The sequence below is a fragment of the Macrobrachium nipponense genome, chromosome 30 (assembly GCF_015104395.2).
Source record: "Macrobrachium nipponense isolate FS-2020 chromosome 30, ASM1510439v2, whole genome shotgun sequence".
NCBI lineage: Eukaryota > Metazoa > Arthropoda > Malacostraca > Decapoda > Palaemonidae > Macrobrachium > Macrobrachium nipponense.
The window spans coordinates 15,907,113-15,927,721 of record NC_087218.1 but is presented as its reverse complement, the minus strand read 5'-3'; the positions used below and the strand labels follow the sequence as shown (position 1 = coordinate 15,927,721).

The 20,609-nt window shown below is 41.6% G+C and overlaps 2 protein-coding genes across 4 annotated transcripts in view; one reads left to right on the top strand and one right to left on the bottom strand.

Moving 5' to 3' along the window:
• Positions 1 to 19,516, bottom strand: part of LOC135202316 (uncharacterized) — a 55,054-nt gene extending 35,538 nt beyond the window's left edge. For 2 of the 3 annotated variants that reach the window (XM_064231658.1, XM_064231660.1), the window contains exon 1: positions 19,400 to 19,516. The gene's annotated coding sequence lies outside the window, so the exon portion shown is untranslated. Of the gene's footprint in view, positions 1 to 9,348; positions 9,794 to 19,399 lie in introns of all 3 variants that reach the window. The other variant, XM_064231659.1, reaches the window with a different exon arrangement.
• Positions 1 to 20,609, top strand: part of LOC135202319 (divergent protein kinase domain 2A-like) — a 68,442-nt gene that overhangs the window by 31,365 nt on the left and 16,468 nt on the right. The gene's annotated exons all lie outside the window — the stretch shown is intronic.

Genomic DNA, 20,609 nt, shown 5'->3' with positions numbered 1-20,609 from the left:
GATAGATAGAAGACCGTAATGGTCTGGAGCTAGGGAAGAATTCCTTAGGTTTCCAAGACCGGGGATAGATAGAAGACCGTAATGGTCTGGAGCTAGGGAAGAATTCCTTAGGTTTCCAAGACCGGGGATAGATAGGGAGACCGTAAATGGTCTGGAGCTAGGGAAGAATTCTTAGGTCTGGAGCCTAGGGAAGAATTCCTTAGGTTTCCAGGACCGGGGATAGATAGAAGACCGTAATGGTCTGGAGCTAGGGAAGAATTCCTTAGGTTTCCAGGGCCGGGGATAGATAGAAGACCGTAATGGTCTGGAGCTAGGGAAGAATTCCTTAGGTTTCCAAGACCGGGGATAGATAGAAGACCGTAATGGTCTGGAGCTAGGGAAGAATTCCTTAGGGTCTGGAGCTAGGGAAGAATTCCTTAGGTTTCCAGGACCGGGGATAGATAGGAGACCGTAATGGTCTGGAGCTAGGGAAGAATTCCTTAGGTTTCCAGGACCGGGGATAGATAGAAGACCGTAATGGTCTGGAGCTAGGGAAGAATTCCTTAGGTTTCCAAGACCGGGGATAGAAGACCGTAATGGTTGGGGAACACTGGAGCTAGGGAAGAATTCCTTAGGTTTCCAGGGCCGGGGATAGATAGAAGACCGTAATGGTCTGGAGCTAGGGAAGAATTCCTTAGGTTTCCAAGACTGGGGATAGAAGACCGTAATGGTTGGGGAACACTGGAGCTAGGGAAGAATTCCTTAGGTTTCCAGGACTGGGGATAGATAGAAGACCAGCGAGAAAGCAATTCCCACCAGGCATCAGGGCCCAGCTGCTGAACCTTAAGCCCCCCATCCTCGGTAAGGCTTCGGCATCAGGGGGGATGGGGGGGGGATACTGGAGCTAGGGAAGAATTACTTAGGTTTCCAGGACCGGGGATAGATAGAAGACCGTAATGGTCGGGGACACTGGCTTAGATTAGATTATAAAATTTTTGGCACATAGCCAAGCGCCAGAGCCGAGGGGCCATTCAGCGCATCCCTATATATCTTAAAAAAAAAAGACACTATCGCACAAACAAACATGCACACAATCGACCTAACATACAATTCATTCATTCATAAAAAGTCGAACAAGAAACCTAAAACAATTAAGAACAAAATTACAATTCGTAAATAAGACCAATATTTTTTTTAAATGTCATAATTTGCTCTGCCTGAGCACCTTTACCTAAAACATCGGCAAGAGTCTTATGTGCCAGCAAACAAGCTCTACGTTTGTTTTCAAAATGAGGGCACTCATCATTAGATACCCATGAGTATATTTAGTGTGGCCAATATGCAATCTAGCTACAACTATCTCGGACCTTCTATCCATCCGGCTATGAGGCCAAGGTTGAACAGTAGGCCTAATCGACTTTAATTTAAGATTATTATCTAAAGTAGACCAATGGGCCTGCCACTGGTCTCTACAATAAAATCGAATGGTACTTTTAAAATCTGAAACAGGGACGCCCATGTTGGAAATGTGCCTAAGCCTAGTTGCAGCCTTAGCTGCAGCGTCGGCTCGCTCATTCCCAACAATTCCAACATGGGACGGAGCCCAAAACAACCTAACAGAAAAACCTCTTCTATTAATTAAAGATAAAACCAATCTTGTACTTCTTGCACTAAAGGGTGGCTAGAGACCAGGCTTTCAAGAGAGGATAAAACACTCAAAGAGTCAGTAAAAATGGTTAAAACCTTGTTAGTACAAGAACTATAAAAAATATATTTAAGAGCAGTCAAAACTGCCAGCAGTTAAGCTGTAAAAACAGAGGAATTGAATGGAAGCTTCTTTTTAATGATATTATCACTTGTCACTACAGAACAACCAACACCATCAGAACCCTTCGAGTCATCAGTATATATATATATTTATATATATATATATATATATATATATATATTATATATATATATATATATATATATGATAAGAATCACCATGTTCGGAAGCATGGTCCAAGAAGCTTGCCCTCAACTGATCACCAGAACTGTTGCTCCTGCTGTCCCTATTGGGCAGATCTCTAAGCATGGTTTATTCCAAGGAGGAAACATTGAGGGCGAAATTTCAGCTACTGCAGGAGAAAGTAATCCCACCTCCCTGGCAGAGCTTGCTAGTTGAACTTCAAGCGGCTTTGGCAATCTAGTCTATTTGGTGCTCTATCACTTGGTTCTCTAATGTACTTATATTTGGGTTCATCTTTGACGTAAGTACTCTTGATATGCATCTCAAGCCTAATTCCTCCCAACGGATAAATAGTGGGGGAAAACCTGACTCAGCATGTAGTCTTTCTACTGGTGAAGTTCTATAGGCTGCCGTACAAATACATAAAGCCATATTATGGACAACATCTAATCTCTGCAGTGTTGTTTTGCATGCACAACCATAAAGTTGACAACCATAATCAATTTTGCTTATGCATAAAACCTGGTATATCCTCAAAAGGGTGATTCGATCTGCCCCCCAATTAAAATTTGACACAACTTTAAGAATATTAAGACGAAGCTTCACGTTACACACAACTTCATTAATATGTTGAGTAAAAGTTAATTTTTTATCAAATGTAACACCTAGATACTTAATGCTATCTTCGTAAGGTAAAATGGAACCATTTAAAAACAACGTAGGGATCTCTTCCACTCTTCTTAATCGACAAAATCGTATAGCTTTGGTTTTTTCTGGTGAAAATTTGAACCCTTTAGCACTGGCCCATAATGTTGCAGCATTAATAGCAGTCTGGATCTTTTGACAAGCTTCGACAGCTGTAGACTTACTACAGATTATTGCATAATCATCAGCAAAGGCCAGACCACGCACCCCAACAGGAACTTGTTCTAGTAGACTGTTGACAGCTACATCAAAGAGTGTTGGACTAAGGACGCTTCCCTGAGGTAACCCTTCTTCTTGAGGGTAAGCAGAAGAAATGTAAGAGCCCACTCTTACTTTCAGGTAACGTTCTAGCAAAAAATCTCTAAGACAATAGAAAAATTACTCATAATACCCCAGTCAACAAGTTCCATAAGGATACCCCTTCGCTAGGTGGTGCCGTAGGCTTTTTCTAGGTCAAAGAACACTGCAATAGTCTGGTTTTGCACGGCAAAAGCATTCTGTATCTCCCGAGTAAGGATAATCAAAGGGTCAGAAGTACTTCTAGTTTTCCTAAAGCCAAACTGCCGATTAGATAAAAGATTCTTTGACTCCAAATACCACACAAGTCGAGCATTGACCATCCTCTCATATATCTTGCTAACAGAACTAGTTAGAGCAATTGGCCTATAGTTCTTAGGAAGGAAGGAATCTTTAAAAGGTTTTAAAACAGGTACAATAATAGATATCTTCCAAGACTGGTGAAGTTCCTGGAAGCAAAAACTTTTTAAAACGTCTAAAAGAAATTGTTTTGTACTTCTAGGCAGATTAAAAATCATTGTGTACAGTATATCATCTTCCCCAGGAGATGTTGGGGAAGATAACGAGATTGCATGACCTAATTCTTTCATGGTGAAAGGAAGATTATACGACTCTGAACAACCGTGGTACCGTCCCTAATATTCCTGAATGCAGAAGAGTAATGTAGGGCACTAGATATATTGGAGAAATGCCTACCAAAGGTTTCTGCAACTTCTCCAGAATCAGATATGAGGAAGGCATCAATTTTCAATATAGGCAAGGGAGGTGGAGAAAATTTCCTTTGCAACTTTTGGACTCTGTTCCAGACTAATGACATAGGGGAATCATATTTCAATTCACTTATGTATCTAATAAAGGATTCCCTCCTTCCTTGCTTAAATGTTTTCTTTTGCTTAGCAAGAGCTCTTTTATAGATAATTTTATTGACTAAGCAAGGATATCTACGATATCTCTTGTAGCAAGTTCTTGTTATCTTTTGGCTTAAGGCACATGCATCACTCCACCAAGGTACCACAGGATGCCGAGGTTTACCAGATCTTCGAGGAATAGACAGCATGGCACCACATAGCAATATACTGATTAAATACTCATAAGCAGATGTTGGGCTCTGAAAACCATTTATCTCCTGATCAACTTCACTAGATTTTTTGAATAATCCCCAGTTAGCCTCCCCTACCTTCCATTTTGGTAAACATGGAGATGGAATATTTATAATATACTTTAAGTGAATGAGCTAATGATCACTGCCATGATCATTCTGGTCTACTAACCACTGGTAATCTAACCTCAAAGACGAAGAGCAGATAGTGAGGTCAATGGCCGAATCAGTATTGTGAAAAACATCATGTCTTGTAGGGGAACCATCATTCATTAAAGTGATGTCATTTAAGTCAAGCAACTGTTCTATTATTAAACATCACCGGTCACAGTCTGGCTCTCCCCAGAGGGTGTGCTTGGCATTAAAATCCCCCCATCAGAATGAAGGGTTTAGGAAGCTGGTCTATCAGTGTCTGTAGGTCGTTTAATTCTAGCTGACGGGGATTACCCTGCGCATCCTGCAATCTGTTTTCTAATGATGGATCAAGGTATAGAGAACAAATAGTGATCCATTTATAACTGAAAATTTGAACTGCACAAGCCTGCAACACAGTGTTCAATTGAACAACCCCGTGATTAACTGACTTGTGGACTATGATGCCTGTGCCTCCCTGAGCGCGTACACCTATCAGGGGTGGAGACCTATAAAATGAATAATTAAAACCCAAGTTGAGAGTGTGCTCTCCCAACTTTGTTTCCTGTAGACACATCGCAGATAGATCATGTTCCTTAAACAGAACCCGAACTTGCTCTCTATTTGGTATAAAGCCACGGATGTTCCACTGTATGAGAGCCATTATTTAGAGGATGAAGGGATCTTAAAATTCTCTACTAATTTAGGAATTTGTGTCCTGGTGAGAGAGATCTTATCAGTTTTACCAGTACTTCTTGATCTAGATCTAGGTGTTACAGATCTTTTAGATGATGGGCCTTCACTTGCCCTTTCAGTTTTGCTTTTCTTTTTCCTATGATGGCTGAATGACCGTGAATGAGGCGAAGAGGGAGAAAGAGCCCTCTTCTGACGAATAAAGAGGGCCTCCATCTCCTCACCATCATCTCCACGGTGCACTGTAATGTCAGGATCAGGTGAGGGCTCAATGTCAGGCAATGTCCCTGACAGAGAGAAGTCGTCAACATATTGAGATCTGGCTTGAATCCTTGAACCAACAAGGTCCCCTGGCTTGACCAGAGTATCTGCAATATGAGGAGCCCCACCAGAGGGGGCATGGGAAGCCCCACCGGGGGGGGTTGCGGGGTGCCCCACTAGAGGGGGCGTGGGAAACCCCACTAGGGGGCACCCGGGGAGCCCCACCAGAAGGGGCCCCAGAAGTAGCAGTTTGGGATTGTTGTGCCTTCAAGGCATCTGAATAAGTTTTCCTTGCCAACAGCTTCTTGGCCTGTCCCCCACTTATGTGTTCAGCAATAGATTTTAGTAATGCCTCTTGTTCTTTCTTGAATGCATTACATTTCTTATCACGGGCTCGATTTCACCCTTACAGTTCACACAAATTACCAGTCCAGAACATTCCTCGTGCTCAGGCTGGCCTCACGATTCACAAAGTTTATTCCTGGTACAAACATTAGAGGAGTGTCCAAAACCAAACATTTAAAGCACTGGAGCACTCTCGGTCTATAAGGACGAACTTTCATAATTTCACTGTCAAGAACAATTTCAGATGGGAAAAAAAGAACTTACAAATGTTAAAATAAGCATCGACGAGCGGGGCACTTTGAAAACCTTCCAAACCATATCTGGACACATTTCCAAAATTTCCTCCTCGTCCATTTCATGTAAATCTTCATTGAAGATAACACCCTCCGCATAACTAAAATTATAGTGAGGTTTTTACCTCTTTTATCATACACTCGGGATCAAGCTTCAAATTTAGGAGTATTACTGATTGACCATCTGTCGTGGTATGAACTAAAAAACTATTATCCCAAAGCGAATTACTTCTGGACTCCCAACATTGCCGATCTTCTGGCTTACCAACCTCTTCACCTTGAAGAGGTTGCCTCTCTCACCATGTGTTGTAATAATTAACCACTTAGCTGGGTCTGGTGATCTGGAGGTTTTACTTATTTTACTAGGATCTTTAGTTTCATTTGGTGGTCTATAAATGTCAAGATACCTAGGGACCACTTTTGCCTCTACAAGTCCAACACTCATAGAATCTGACCTGAACTCTCTGTAGGCTCTGTGAGCTTCCGATTCGTTGTTGAGAAATATCCAGAATTCAAAAAAACCATAATTTTTGCCAGATCTATTCCATAATTCTTTAATGTTCCCAAATTTACAACATTCATTAAATAGTGTCATAATTCCAGTCTGAAAGGACTGGTTTCACACTCAAAATTGTAGCAACAAGGAGCTCATTTGAAAAAGGCTCCAAAGTCACAATGGAGAAATTGCCAGAATTTTCCTTGTCCTTATCCTTGCCTAAGTTGTCAACAGAAGGTTTTACTAATGTCTCCATAAGACGAAAAATTGATGATTCGTCCGGTAGCCCCCACCCACCATGGAGCCACATTTAGAGGACAGTGTTATCCCATACAGGGCTGCCCTAGGGGTACCACCCACATATACACCCCACCCTCAGTGCTTAAGGCATCATGATGTCCGTCGAGATCAGACCCAGCACTAAGAGCAGGGTTTGACATCTAAACTTTCCCCTCGCTCGACCACGTTAGGTACTCGAGTTCTACGGGTGAACTGGCATGCCAACCATCCTCACCCTCCATCAAAACCAACGAACAAGTCCAAATCATGTCCAAAACCAATCCAAAAGTCATCAACATAAAATCCCTACCTTATAGGGGGAGGAAGCAGAAGGATGAAATGTTTTTAGTAAAAGGAAAAGGGCTGACTTATTTAGTTGGATCAACAGCTGGGCACCAAGGCCCAGAGAGAAAGCAATTCTCACTAGGCATCAGGGCCCAGCTGCTGAACCTTAAGCCCCCCGTCCTCGGCAAGGCTTCAGCATCTGGTGGGAGGGGCGGGGGGATACTGGAGCGAGGAAAGAATTCCTTAGGTTTCCAGGACCGGGGATAGAAGACCGTAATGGCCGGGGAACACTGGAGCGAGGGAAGAATTCCATAGGATTCCAGGACTAGGATAGAAGACCGTAATGGTTGGGGAACACTGGAGCTAGGAAGGGATTCGACATGTGATAGTTGCGACGCCAATCTGTCATGTTAAGTAACCAGTTGATTAATATATTTTCACAGTGCATCTAATAATAATACTTTGCGGGGTTCATTTGACGCTTGTGAAATCTTCGCTTTTCGTACAGACCACTCGGAAGTTGTCTGTAACTGATCGGACAGTTTATCTAGATCTTGGGACAGATGTGCTGGCAAGTCGGAAAGACCTCTATGTACCCATACGTAATTACGGGTGCAGATAAAGTGCTGCGAATAGTACTTGTTTATGACGATACAGCTCTCGCTCTTGAGAGAGAGAGAGAGAGTGAAAGAAATTACTTATGATTTATTCGTACTTCGCGTCCTTCAGTTCATCCGCAGCCGTTCTTTGATAGCCCGTTTCTGGCGCTACAATACTAAGAGCCATGACCAAGCCTTCATAAGAAAAAGTTGACCGGCATCTGTCAGTATCCCTTGGAATGCAGGCAACCCTTTGGCCTTAGGGGTCTTCACGCCCACAAAGAAAATGGGCATAATCAAGGAAATATGAGGCAGAATCCAAACTTAAAAGAGATCTGAAGAATCCGAAACCTTGAGACGATAAAGGAAGACAAAAATTTACCGGCCCACCAAAGGAATGGTTCAAACAGCAGTGTAAGCGCCTCAGTGGCGTGGTCGGTATGGTGTTGGCTTGCCGCCTCTGTGGCCGCTAGTTCGATTCTCGGACATTCCACTGAGGAGTGAGAGACGCGTGTTACTGGTGACAGCCGTTGGTCCCGTTGCTGAATAACCAGTGGTTCCGTGCAACGTAAAAACACCTTACAAACAAACAAGCCAGTAGAGTGTATTATTATTATTATATTGTGGAACATTTACTTGAAAAGCACTTAGGTTGCTTGCTTTCATCCTGTCCATGAAATCGATTCACATGTTGTAAAGGCGCCATCGAGCCTCGTCGTGCTCTTTTCCACTCAAGGTCTAAAGACGTTTGACCTCGTTTCCACCGACAGCAGACTCGTCATGTTTGTCGCGGATTTGAATTTTTTTAACAGTTAAAGCCCTTGACTTGACCCTATACGATTGGTACCGGTATGAGATACTAAATATTGCCTTAAACCCGTAAGTGGAAAGCGCCGTCAGTGTACACCTCACACGCGGTGCACTGTAGGCATTACATAAGGTTCTTTGCAATGTCCCTTCGGCCCCTAACTGCAACCCCTTTCATTCCTTTAACTGTGCCTCCTTTCATATTCTTTCTTCCATCTTGCTTCCCGCCCTCTTCTCATAACTGTTTCATAGTGCAACTGCTTTGAGGTTTTCCTCCTGTTATACCTTTGTAACCTTTTACTCTCAATTTTCCTTTCGGCACTGATTGACCTCATAGGTCCCAACGCTTGGCCGCCGTCCTAAATTGTATATATTCTCTCTCTCAAATGTTGACTTACATTAGAAAAAAGCTGAATGCCACAAGACCAAGAACTCGGTAGACAAATTTAACTAAGCATATATTATTTGTAATGGAAAGCTTTCCAGTATATACTACATGCGGTGCCTTGGTCTGAAGGCTTCCTTTTTATGTTTCTCGTTGCTGTTATTGTTATTAGTTGTTGTTGTTGTTATTGTTATTTGTTGTCTATCGTTCATTCTTGTAGGAAGAAGAGAATGTTGGCGAAGGGAAAGGTCCTCGTTCTGGCCTAATCTTTTTGTACTTCAGTGATAGATAGAACCACGTGGAAGAGATTCGTGTGTATGTGTGTGTTTGTGTGTATGTGCATGTATGTACACTCCTATATATACACACGTACCTCATTCTGTCTGTGAACCATCGCAGGCGTGTTTCTTTTAATAGATTAGTGCATGTATTCATATACCTGCACATATACCTCATTCTCTACTTGTATAATCACGTGGGTGTGTGTGTAAATAAACGCATGCTTTATTCTGTACATGTATAACCACATATATGTGCATGTCTGAAAAAATATGTTTGAATATACACTTTATATACACACGCGTCTGCTGTGTATTGCAATCACAGAGTGATGTGGGACTTTGGTGAGGGAAAAAAAAAACAGGGTCAGGGGATTGGCGATTCTCTCTCTCTCTCTCTCTCCTCTCTCTCTCTCTCTCTCGTCTCCTCTCCTTCCTCTCTCTCTCTCTCTCTCTCTCCTTACCTTCACGGTGCTTTCTGCTGCTCTCCGCATCATCATCTTCGATTCTTGGACGGCAAAGAAAAGCAGAGACCACTGGAATCTTGGCAGGGGAAGGAACTTCCACGCCAAGTTGATCCACTTTGCGAATTTCGCTCCCTTTTCACAAAACCCGTTCACAGCACAGGATGAGATTGGAGCTCTCGATTCCAAACGTGTGAAAGTGTCATCCTCCTGGCTTCTACAATGAGACGAAATGATACTTCCATTCCCGGCGCTTCAGCGCAGCGTGTCCGAGAGCGAGTGAAGGTCAGCCTTATTCTTCTTGTGGGTGCAGCGCGGTGCCCTCGACCTCCTCCTACTCCTCCTGGCCCTGTGTGGTAGAATCCACGACTGGCACTCTCGATGCCGAGTTTGGAGTCAGCAGGGCACTAGTACAACGCGCCTAGCACTGAATCACATCCGTTTCCTGGTGAGATAGCTAAAGTCAGCGTTTCTCTCTCTCTCTCTCTCTCTCTCTCTCTCTCTCTCTCTGTTATTCATGCATTCTCGCACTCACAATGAGTATCAGCCCCATTCATGTGTTGTGTAGGCCACAACTGCCTCTTAACTTCTCGGAATTCTGAAACTTTTTGTGGTACGTTTTCCACTGAAACCCTTGAAATCTGGTAGGAAATTTCCCTCCAACTGAGTTTCAAACCCATAAGGGTCATGAGAATGAAGTTTGCGCTGATTGCTGAGCACACGAAGGAGGAGGACTGTCTATAAACTTGCAAGTGCACGTTTGTCTAATTGTCCTCTTAACTGATGAACTATGGATGAAACCCTCCGTGTATGAAAGGTCCAGAGCATCAACTTCCGCTCCATGCAGTACATAGCAAGGTCTAGAGGATATAGGCCTTGGTACATAGAACCCATAACCAGCAGCACGTCAAACCCTGTAAACGTACTGCACGCTCTGGCAAGAAACCTTGGTGGTAAGCAGTTGGCGTCGATAATCTTGACAGTTTCATCTTCACGTTCATGTATTAAGCCAGTCAACAGATTTTTTACGAGCGCCTTTTGTCCTAAATACCCCCCCCCCCCTTTCTCTCTCTCTCTCTCTCTCTCTCGGTTCTTCAGTCACATGTCCTCGGTCTGTTATCTCGGCTGGGAATTGTAAGTGAGGCTATCATCAGACACACGCTTATTGTTCGTTGTTTCTCTCTGTTGTTTTGAAATTTCGTGGTATCAGCGTGAGAAGATAGACACTTGATTGAAAGTTCCCCCAAACGCTTTGATAAGAAACAGGTGCGGCAATTGTGTGTTCCATATAATCTGCTCTAATTTAAAGCTTTACTCGGTCGTGCAGACGATCTTTCGGCGTATACACTAGCTTTATACAGAAAAGTCATTCAGTCTTAAGGCCTCCATACACTGAACGATTGTCTGAACGACTGCTTGTATCGTTCGTAAAAAAACTGTGTATGGGCTTGTCTGAATGCAAAAGTGGGCGAAGCTTCGTGTCTGAACGATTTCAGCGGGAATCTGTCACGACCAGGTTGCTGGCTTGAGACTTAAGTCTGCCATACACATATCGTTCAATGTATGGGTTTGTCTGTCGATATAACGCTATCGCGCGCGTTTCTTCTAGAGATGACGCCACGTCTTCTCGAGACAAAATCTTTGTTCAGAATGAAATCGGTGCGGGGATCATTCATACTGTATGAATAGTGTGAGTGTGTGTGTGTGCATAAAGGCAATCATTCAGTGTATGGGGGCCTTCAAGGTCCAGTAAGGAAAATGTAACTCAGTTCCTAGACACATATATTATGAAATGTTAGGTCAGACTGGGAAAAATGTCACTTGTAGACTTAAAATTCAAGGTCAGTTTTTAATTTCAGGTTAGTCGCTGGAAAAAATATCACTTGATTAGTTCCATATCTCAGCTTTGACCTTCAAGTCACACGGGAGATATATGAACTATTTCTCTACCTCATGAATTATGGGCAGCTGAGAATAGCAGGTGGTTTAAAGATGTCAGTTAATTGCAAACAGGATCTTTCATCCTCTTAAGTTGAATATAGAATTGAATATAGAATTTAGGCCAAAGGCCTAAAGCACTGGGACCTATGAGGTCATTCAGCGCTGAAATGGAAATTGACTGTAAAAGGTTTGAGAGGCGTAAGAGGAGGAAAACCTCAAAGCAGTTGCACTAGGAATCAAGTGTTAGGAGGGGGTGGAAATTAAGATAAAGAAAGGTAATATGAAAGGAGGTACAGTAAAAATGACCGAAAGGGTTTGCAACTAGGGGCCGAAGGCACGCTGCAAAGAACCTTAAGTAATGCCTACAGTGCACCGCATGAGGTACACTACACCCCCCCCCCCTCCTACGGGGTTCATCCTCTTAATTAAGTGACTGCCTGGGGGTGGAACCCCAACCCTCAACCGCCCCCCCTCCACTCCACCTTTCTTCTTCTTTCCTTGAACCTTATTGGCAGGAGGCCTTGGCGAAATAAGGGCATAACGATGCTATTTCCTTTGTCCTCTGCCGATGAATATAAAAACAAAGAAATGCGTTGCTTGCTGGAAAGGTAGGCTGACTTGTGACATTTTACAACCCCAGTGTTCCCGTAGGGGCGGGTTAGTGCCGTCAGTGCACCTCATTCGGAGCAATGTAGGCATTACTTAAGGTTCTTTGCAGGGTCCCTTCGGCCTCTAGCTGCAACTACTTATATTCCTTTTGCTGTACCTCCGTTCATATTCTCTTCCTTCCATCTTGCTGTCCACCCTCTCCTAACAATTATTGCGTAGTGCAACTGCGAGGTTTCCTCCTGTTACGCCTTTCAAACCTTTTACTGTCAATTTCCGTTTCAGCGCTGAATACCCTTAGTTGCCCCAGCCCTTGGCATTATGCCAAAACTATATAAATCATATCAACCCCAATGCAGCGCCTCGTTGGAGGAGTGGTTTACATGCTCGCCTACCGATTCGGGAGTCCCGAGTTCGATTCCCCGCTCAGCCAACGTGGAATCAGAGGAATTTGTTTCTAGTGATTAGAAATTAATTTCTCGGTATAATGTGGTTCGGATCCCACACTAAGTTATAGGTCCTGTTGCTAAGTCACCAATTGGTTCCTAGCCGTGTAGAAATATCCAATCCTTCGGGCCAGCCCAAGGAGAGATGTTAATCAGCTGTGGTCTGGTTAAACTAAGATATACTTAACAACCCCAATGCAGTATTTTCAACCAAATCCAATCGTACATTTATGTAAACATAAACGCTCCTTTTTGCAAAGATACCTGTACATTTTATGTATAGAAGTGCGAATAAAAACAAAAGACATTCAGGTGTATTCCCGTTCCACTCTCGTTTTCAGTGCTTATGAAAGAAATAGTTGATATTTAACATACAACAATATTCCTGTTGTTTATATTTTTATCGGAGATTTATGCTTTGTTCGTCGTATTTTTTACCTCATCATAATCCTTCCCATATGTGTTCCACGTAAGGTTTTATTCCTACAAGTAGTTTGCAGGTCAGGCAGACTAATTCAAGAAATTAAGAAGTTCTTGGAAGCTGAATTGCTGGCAGTTTTATCGTTTTTCATATATACCGAATTGTATTATAGATTCATCACTATGCCGAGACAAGGGTTACATTTATAGGCCTACGGTTGCGATTCTCAACTGTTCGCCAGTCTTGAAGTATGTCGTCATTTCGAAGAAATGCACGACCGCCATAAAAACAGAAGTGGAGGGGCGGGTTGCGGGGGGGGCGGGGGGGGGGGGGGGGTGGTCGGGGACGGGGGTGGGGGGGGGGGGGGGGGGGGGGGGGGGTGGGGGGGGGGGGGGGGGGGAACTGAATCATAAAAACAAATAAAAATACCAGAGATATTGTCAATGTGAACTTTTGTATACTTTGCTGACACTGAATCGGCCAATTCATTTGGGGATCAGTTGATAACAGTTACCTTCATATAATCCCCAACCTTCAGGTGGTTCCTTGAATGATTATCATCATTGAACCGAAGGCAGAGAAACCAGGTTTCTGAGAATATGGTCCATGGGGGCCAAACTCCTTAAGGGGTAAGTGCCATCACTGCACCTCACGTTGTGCCCTGTAGGCAATACTCAAGGGAGTTTGCAGCGCCCCCTCCGGTCTCTTTTTAGCCTTTTGCTTGACATCCATCCTCGCTTACATTCTTCAGTCTTGCTGTCCAACCTTTCTGAAAGTTACTTCTTTGTGCAACTGTGAAGTTTTCCCCCAATTCCACCCTAAGGTCCTTGTAGGACTTCTTTATTCTCTTGATATCTTTATCTTGTCGTCCACTCCATCTTTTTTATCACTGGCTGAAGCACCGAATGGCCTGAAGTGCCTTAGTGCTTGTCGTGACAACCTTAATTTCATCAATTAAGTATATTTTAGTCTAACCAGACCACTGAGCTGATCAACAGCTCTCCTATAGGGCTGGCCCGAAGGATTAAATATTTTTACGTGGCCAGGAACGAATTGGTTGCCTTGCAACGGGACCTACAGCTTATTGTGGGATCCGAACCACATTATATCGAGAAATGAATTTCTAATCACCAGAAATAAATTCCTCTGATTCCACGTCGGCAGAACGGGGAATCGAACTCGCGACTATCGATTCGTTCGGATGCCTAAATTTCATAAAATCGTGAGTCCATAATGGTTCCAAAACAAGCTGACACGTCAGAGTATATAACAGAAGTCATTCATGATTTTCATTCTTGAAACATTTACTCTTTGCCATATTAATGTTTATCCCCAAGGATTAAATTTACCACTGGTTTGGAATCCCTGTCCTGCAGAGTCAGGCTGAACGGGAGATAGGGACCCTCCCAGACGGGTTGACCGGTTGATTGTAAATTATCTGGTGGTACAACTGTGTGATCGGATGTAAGGGGGGCTTTATCACCACGCCGTCCGTTGCTTTTCAGCTGTTATCTGCAAGCGCTGATAGGAGTCCGGTTAAAACGAGCCCCGTGGTTTTGCAGAGTTTGATAACGAGGATGAACGGTTCGTTGCGTTGACCACATTGATAAACGTAATCGAGACTACTGCCTTAAATAGTGGTTGTTCTTTTTTTATGACATCGAGTGACTCTTATGCCATGGGAGTTACATGCCGTTCCCAAGCCCGAGTAAAAGAGTGGGGTTAAGGTTCTTGTAAAATAAAAATTTTAAAAAAGCATATTATTACGGAAACTTACAGCAGACCTAATACGGACGGATCCGTTATTGACGACAGTGCGAAAAATGGACTGTTGAAATGGAAAACCCCACTGAAATGAGTTTGTATGGTATTTTTACGTTGCATGGAACCAGTGGTTATTCAGCAACGGGTGACTTCCGAACCACGTCGGGAGTGAGCTTCTGTCACCAGAAATACACATCTCTGACCCCTCAATGGAATGCATGAGAATCTAACTCGCGGCCACTGAGGTGGCAGGCCAGCACATACCGACCACGCCACTGAGAAATGAGGCACTTGGAATGTGTTTAGTCTATATAGAGCAGGGCATGCTAAACACTCAGCATTGAAGTTAAGAAATATTAGTAGATAGAACTGCTCTGCATGAGACTTACGATGCTCTGGAAATGATGAGTGTTAGGTAGAAGGTTACACTGTCATATGTAGTGAGGGAGATGACGTTATCCACAGGGACGGCGTTGACGACTTTTGTCTGACAGATAAGGTGTACAGAGTAAAGGGCTTAAACTTTCAGTGATAGTAGCATATTCCCCCAAAATGAGAGTGTGATGATGATGATGAGAGATTATTTTTTATGAAAAGCTCCAGGAAGTTGCAGATAAAACACCAAAGCATGATGTCATAGTAGTTCTGGGTGACTTGAATGTTAAGATTGGACATGAAGTAGATGTACTGGGCACAGTAATTGGAAGACATAGTTCCCGTGAGGTTAGTAGTGAGAATGGAATAAGGTTCGTTTCATTTGCCAACTATAATGGGATCGTTGTAGGTGGCGCAGTATTTCCCTATCAAGAAATTCACAAGCACATAAGGTATTCACCTGATGGAATTACAAGAAATCGAATTGATCAATTTCTTATACTTCACAAATTCAGAGGTTCATTCATGGATGGACGTAGTTTCAGAGGAGGTGATTATTATTCAGACCATAACTTAAGGGCCCCATACTATGAACGATTGTCTGTATCGCTCGCAAAAACATTGTGTACGGGCTTGTCTGAATGCAAAAGTGGCGCGGAGTTTCATGGTCTGAACGATCTCGGCGGGAATCTGTCACGACCAGGTTGTTGGCTTGCGACTTATGTCTGTCATACACAGTCGTTCAGTTATGTGTTTGTCTGCCGATGTAATGCTATCGAGCACGTCTCTTCTAGAGATGATGCCATGTCGTCCCGAGACAAAATCTTTGTTCAGACTGAAATCGGTGCGGAGATCGTTCGTACTGTCTGAATAGTGTTTGTTTGTCGATAACGACAATCGTTCTGTGATTGGGGCCCTTACTGATTGCCAGAGTCAAGATCAAGTTGAACATGAAAAGGAACAGAAGGAATGAAAGGAGAGAGAAAATTTGACACCGATAAGCTCAAAGATGAGACATCTTTGGTGGAATACCAAATAGAAATCAGAAACAGATATATTTTACTACTGGTAAATGAAGATGAAGAAATATTTAGGACATCAGAAAAAAATGTGGAGACACTGAACAAATTGTTGTAGAAGCAGCTGAGGAAACCATCGGGTACATGCAGAGCACACGTAACGAACACTGATTTGGTGTTTTCTGCAGAAGAATGGCTTCAGAACAGGAATAATCAGGCACAAGGATAGAACTTCAGGAAGAAAAGAAGGACAGCAACGAGAATGAATAGAAGAAAGAAGAAGTTGCATTAAATAAGTAGAGAAATGCAGCACTCAACAAGGGAACGTGGGAGAGGTCTGGTGCAAGTGGCCATGCGCCACCAAGAGGCCCGAGACCCACCGGAGTGACTCATATGTCATTGGAATACAGTACGGTCAATGTCCTTTTTTTGCGTTTGCTTAATTAATATTCTGAAGTTTCGTGAGGTAATATACTTTCTTTCAATATTGTGCCACATTTATGGTGCGGCTGTAAAGATATTTGAGCCAATAAAGTTCGAAGCATTTACACCGCAATCACTGCTATGGGAGCTAATCAGTCATTAATAAAACCATTCTCACCTCAAGGCTAAAACCTAATAAACGGAGCTTGTAACGTGCCTGAAAGGCTCCTAAACCCAAAACTTAGACCTGTTGTTCTTGCTTTGAGGTTAGCTCGTATTTAGCTTTTTGTACCCAGTCTCTGTGATGACTAAAGAAAAGATGTCCCATAATTGGCCGTTGCTAGAAATGACTTTGGCTCAAAGAAACGAAGAACGCCTAAGTTTTTCGTATAAAAGGCATTGAGGAATCAGTGGACATTTATACTGTCTTATCAGACAACTTGAGACTAGTTTTCATTTTTTAGAAATGTGGTCATGTTTCAGTTCCTACTGATACGTCAAAACTTGGTACTGGTACTAGAGTCGAGCACATTTTAGAGGAAATCGATCTTAGAAGACGCAGATCGTAGTGCCTGACACGCTCGAAACCAAGAGACATTATGGATTGGAAAAAAAGTTGAAAGGGGACAAATATGAATGGTAACCAAGATATGGCGGCTGCTGTTTCAGTAATTGGCTGATCGGAAAACGTAGCGCTAGTGAGCATACGACTTAAGAATTTGTACTCTTAGCCGTGTAAACGAATGTTGTTGACCTATTGCACAAGAGGTAATATGCAACATGCAATGTTTGGTAACATTCTAGAAAAGAAATGTGGCCCTAAAGCGTAAAGATAGATGTTGGCATACTGCTACCGTCGGGTTTTCAGGATTTTGTGAGGTAAACTGAAAAGATTAAAGCAGCAAAATTTGTAAGTTGGGAAAATGTCTTTTCTGACATTTTCCCAACTTATATACGTCAGGCAGACAAGCCTGCTCAGCACTGATAGAAGAATATAGAGGTATCCCAGTCGAAATCCGAGGGGATGAAACTCTGGCGTAAAAGCAGACCTTAAATAGTCAGGAGAGATATGTTCAAGTAATCAACGACAATGTCGTTTTCCGGTCCATTTTGCCAAGACCGCTAGGTCCAGGTGGAGAGCCTTTCAAAGAATGTCTAAGGTCGTGCTCTAAAAACAACAGGACGCTGCAGCTTATGCAGTTCAATGAATAACCAGAACCATGCCAGTGTTTGTGACAGGTTTGCTCAGTATTTTTAGTAAATTTCAATGCTTTGGTACGAGTTTTCCGCCAAAGAAGTTAAGTAAAATGTCCTAATATCTGGCAATTTTTTGTGATACGAAGATCAAGCGGTTTTAATATTTAAAAAATACTTTTATAATGGATTACTTCTAAGCTGCATTACTTCCGAGATGTTAATGACATTGGCAATAATTAATTATGGATTCAGAGAATATACACTTTTAACATCATTGACTTTTGAAAATGACCGAGCTTGTAGTCTTATTTAATTAAACTTTAAATCTCTGTAAATGAATATAAAAAACAAGCAAACTTTAAACTGCGCTGTCAAAATGTACGCAGGAATTCTATTGCACCTGCTGTATAGTGTAAAAATAGATCCACTTGATAGTTGCCTTTAAAAGAAAAAAAACTTATTTTGAATTGGTTCCGTCGTAAGAATACGCCACGTTATTTTAACTCTCAAGGAACCACAAGGCACTTCAGGACATCTCAGTGATACCCCAAGATTACCCTAAGGATACCTTCAAAGGGGAAGGGATCTCACGTCCAACAGCGGTGTTGCACCAAAATGTTTCACCAAGTATCATATTCAGAATTTCATTCAACCGAGTAAAAACTTCCTTGCAGATCGCAGTACTTGCACGAATTAAGATTGGAGTTAGATTATAGCAAGTTCCCGGGGGCGGTGTACCTTTAAAGTTGATTTGAAATTTGAGACAATCATATAATTTATTAAAATATATATAATATATATATCATAATTATATATATAGATAAAGATTTTAACATTATACAAATTTTGTTATTTATATAATATAAAATACATTATATTATTTTTTATTATATAAAAAAAGTTTATTTAATTGAGAATACCTTATTATTTATTGTATAAGAAGTATATTATTAATATTATATATATATATAATATATAATATTAATATATATTTATATGCATTTTGTATTTGATAGGAAGTTCTTGAGGATATTCTAGATTTAACCGTGCGGTATCCTTGGTACACGTTGAAGATATCTGTAGGGATCCCCATGGTCTATATTCTTCAGTATCCTAAATGTTCCAGGTAGTACTCACGTTTGAAATCGAAGCGCGCAACAGACGAAAATTTATTAACAATACAGAGAGGCTTCAAAGCATAACTGGAAGAGGTGGGTGTTAACCAGCTGGTTTTATCTAATTAGCTTTACATTTGTCCCATTTCGTCTTGTAAGTTTCCTTGAACGACTTATTTTTTTAATACCTTGGGATATATAACGTATATGTGTGTGTGTGTGACTGGTTGTTACAACAGAATTCCAGCTAATAAAAGGAGCCCATAAAAACGCCAGAATATAGAAAGAAAGTAGTACTATATTTCAGAGACTGCTGTCTCTCAGAGAGACCACAGTCTCTGAAATATAGTACTTACTTTCTATATTTTGGTGTGTTTATGGGCTCCTTTTATTATATATATATATATATATATATATATATATATATATATATATATATATGTGTGTGTGTGTGTGTGTGTGTGTGTGTTCATGCGTGTATTGTGTGTGTGTAAATTTGTTTATCATTGATTTTATCCGCTAACATGTGAAACTGGCAATAATATTATGCTTTTTTTCTCTCTCTCTGTAGTCACTGCTAAATAGGGAAAATGGCCTAGTGCTGATTACAGGCTGCCCACTGGTACAAAATGGTTCATTTTGTCTTTTTAAACCTTCACAAACAGCGTATGTTTGTTTGTGTTATCATTTCATAGTAGCAAATACTCTCAGAAAATGGAAACGTAAACCCGAACCTTCACTAACCTCTGCGATTTGCAACGTCCCTCTTCCCCGTGAGTTTACAGTTCAACTGGCGTGACCAAACTGCTGGCGAGCATAGTCTTATCGTTGCTATCTTATCCAGCGAGGTATCACTCATAGCAGTTGAAAAATCTTGCCGATTGAGTATATATGGATCAAGTATATATTCTCCATACGGTAGACCTCTAGTCCAGGAATGGTTAGATGTTTACTGTAAGTTTACATCGGGAGCTCAAACCAGAATGGCGTGCCTTGACAAGTAAGGTATACTTGAGTGGAGTAACTGAGGTAATTAGTAATTACTCACAAAAGCAGAGCTCCTTTTGTAAAGAGAGCATGAGTATGGTTTCTCTTAAAAGACTTGTTGAGGCCGAAGATGTCACCTGCAACCTGCAACGGAGTTTCTTTTGTAACTGCAGCAACACTGCCTATCGTTGCAGTGTCAAGGGGAACAGAAAAAATCGTAAGATAGTGTAGTCTTCATCAATATTTACCAACCCAGCTGTAAAATTATTTTTTGTCATAACGGCATCTTCTAAGTTTGTTTTTTCTTCAGTTTAATCGAGTCTTTACTTTTTGCGACAAAATGAATTGAACCAGTGTGATCCACTGTTGTAACTTCTTTGTGAAGTAGACTTATTGCAGAGACAGTTAATATGGAGACTTAAATTTAATTGGCCGTAATAGAGAAATTAAACTAAAACAATTTTAAGCCTCTGTTTGCATGGAATTGTTCATTGAATGAGAGATGAACTTGCTTTTTTCGAATTAAACATTTCTAATATTTACCCTTTAAGGAACAATTTAAAGGTCTGAAGAAAGTGCAATTAACTACTCTAAGTTTTACCAGGATTATTGAAATGTTTAGATTGACAAGTGTAAGTATTATTACATGACTTCCTTAAGTTTCACTCAGGTCAATATTTTTTATTGACCTGAGTGGACTTACAGAAACTTAACAGAAGTAATGCCTGTCGACGATCTTAAGATTTTTGGCTTTTGCATTTGATTAAGAATCTTGAGTAACTGCCCGTTTTTTTATAAACAAAGAAATAGTATGTACGCGTGTTTAATTCAGCGATTTGGTTTGAATTCGACATATATTATACTATTGAGTATGATAACGAGTTTTTAAGGTTATTTTACTATCAACAATATAATACATTGGTTCTTCAATATCTCTAGCAAGACGGACCGAGTGCCGCGAGGGTTC